The sequence below is a fragment of the Enhydra lutris genome, unplaced genomic scaffold, assembly GCF_002288905.1.
Source record: "Enhydra lutris kenyoni isolate GAN:26980312 unplaced genomic scaffold, ASM228890v2 scaffoldscaffold31, whole genome shotgun sequence".
Classification (NCBI taxonomy): domain Eukaryota; kingdom Metazoa; phylum Chordata; class Mammalia; order Carnivora; family Mustelidae; genus Enhydra; species Enhydra lutris.
Window position 1 is genome coordinate 22,052,526 of NW_019154115.1, and position 2,693 is coordinate 22,055,218.

Genomic DNA, 2,693 nt, shown 5'->3' on the forward strand with positions numbered 1-2,693 from the left:
GAAAAGAAAGAAACGAGTGTTTACAATGTTAGGGTCCGTGATCAAAGGAACGAGACTGATGCAAAGTGAAAGTCAAGCAAAGCTTTATTTTGCGCCAAGCATCAGAAACCAAACCAACCAGCAGGGACCGTCTCTTACAAAGAGGCGACGACGACGACGACCCCGACAAGGCCGCTCCCAACAAGGCCGGACAAGGCCGCTCGCCCATGAGGCCGCTTGAGGTGGTGCCTCGGCTTGGGGCGGCAAGGCTGCTCACGGCAGTGCTGCTCCCGAAGGCTATTACTCCTACGACTACCCCAACAACTATCCCAACAGCTACTCTAACAGCTATCCCAAGGGCTACTACAACTCCTCCTACTACTCCCCCCTCCCCAGCCTCACAGACTAACCTTTATAGAGGTGGTTGAGCCCGGCCCACACACAGGTGGCCAATGAGATTTCAACACACCACAGTAAATATATGCGCGCCCCACTGATTGGTTGTCTCTATCCGGCCTGGCCCACCCCTATATCTGAGGTTTGCAAGTATGTTCCTCTGGCTAACCAGGCCCTCATACATGCCCTCACATTCCCCCCTTTTCCTTGGAAATTAGTCAAATCCTTGACTTTTCAGCCAGTTCTATGTTCTCCTGTTGTAAGGGGTTATGTTGAGCATGTAAGACTAACATTTTTATTGCTCTAATTTTCTTTGGTACAAATGACATTAGGGCGTTTATAATACAGGGGCCAAAAAGTAACAGTAGTGCACAGTCGGCTGATGAGTTTGCCATTCAACGCTTTGTATAACCTTTTCCATTTTTCCTAATTCCTTTCATCTAATTTCCCACCTATACTTTACATAAAAAGGTAAAAATAGGAGCAACAATAAACTCACAGTTTTTTTAGTCTTAGCTTTAGTCCACGGTCAGCAGGGTCCGTCAGCTGCATCTTCCATCTCTGGGGGGCGTCCTAGTCCTCGGCTCGTTTGAAGTGACCCGCGTGAATCCAGGCCCTAATGCCTTCTACTTTTACTGCCATGGGGGTGGTCAGGATAACAGTAAATGGTCCTTTCCAGCGAGGCTCCAAGTTTCCCACTTGATAGCAATGTATCCAAACCAAGTCCCAGGGTTGGTAAGGATATGGTTCCACCTCCGTCTCCGTCCCAGTGTGGGCAGTCAGGATCCCTGCGTGGGCTTTTTTTAAGACAGACTGTAATGCCTGCCAGACTGGAGTACAGACTGATCAGTCGTTTCTGCTAGGGCAACCTCTTGTAGCAGAGGACAGAGTGGGGGGGGGGGGTCTCCCAAACATTATTTCAAAGGGGGTCACCTTGTTTAAATCATACCCTGAGGAGGGCAAAAGGAAGGAGATCCACCCATCCACCACCAGTCTCCAGAATTAACTTTGTCAAGTTCTCCTTAAGAGCCCAGTTCATTCTCTCTACTTGCCCGGAACTCTGGGGCCGGTAGGCACAATGTAATTTCCAATTAGTGCCCACAGACTTGGCCAATGCCTGTGAGATTGAACTCACAAATGCAGGGCCATTGTCTGACCCGATCACAAGAGGCAGCCCAAACCTAGGAATTATTTCTTCTAGTAGCTTTTTGGCTACCACTCCTGCCATCTCATGTTTGGCGGAAAAAGCCTCTACCCCGCCTGAAAAGGTATCTACAAAAACTAACATATACTTGTGCCCATATTTTCCGGGTTTCATTTCTGTAAAATCTATTTCCCAATAAATTCCTGGTTCCTTACCTCTTTCTCTTTTTCCTCTTCCCATTTTAGTTCTTCCCACATTAACTGCCTGACATTGAGCACATCTATCAACTACATCCTGAACCATACGCCCTAATTTAGAAACCTGGAATTGCTTGCATATAAGCTCCTTGAGTTTGCGTATCCCCAAATGAGTACCTTGATGTATCTGGTCTACCACCTTCTTACCTAGTCTTCGAGGAAGAATTATTTTTCCTGCTCTAGTCTTAGTCCAGTCCCCTTCATAGTCCAATTTAACCCATTTCTGTAAATATTTTTTTTTAAGATTTTATTTATTTATTTGACAGAGAGAGAGATCACAAGTAGGCAGAGAGGCAGGCAGAGAGAGAGGGGGAAGCAGGCTCCCCGCTGAGCAGAGAGACCGACGCGGGGCTCGATCCCAGGACCCTGGGATCATGACCTGAGCCGAAGGCAGAGGCTTTAACCCACTGAGCCACCCAGGCGCCCCTCTGTAAATATTTTAAATCTTCTTCTGAATAGTTCGGTTTTTCTGGTAAGGCTGGAGCCAGGAGTGTAACTAGTTCTTGTACTGTTTCTCGGGCTGCTTGCTTTGCGGCTTGATCTGCTAATTGGTTTCCTTTTGAAATCAGATCAGTCCCCTTTTGGTGTCCCAGGCAATGCATAACGGCCACCTCTTTTGGGTCCCAAATAGCCTGGAGGAGAGCCAATATTTCTCCTCTGTTTTTTATTCCTTTTCCTTCTGCTATTAATAGGCCCCTTTCTTTATAAATAGCCCCATGTACATGGAGAATAGCAAAGGCATACCCGCTGTCCGTATAGATGTTGGCAGTTTTACCTTTGGCCATCTGCAGTGCCTTAGTGAGTGCAATCAGCTCCGCTTTTTGTGCCAAAGTTCCATGTGGCAGGGCTGCTGTCTAGAGTTCCTGCTCAGGAGAAACCACCGCAGCCCCCACATACCTCTTTCCATTGATCATGTA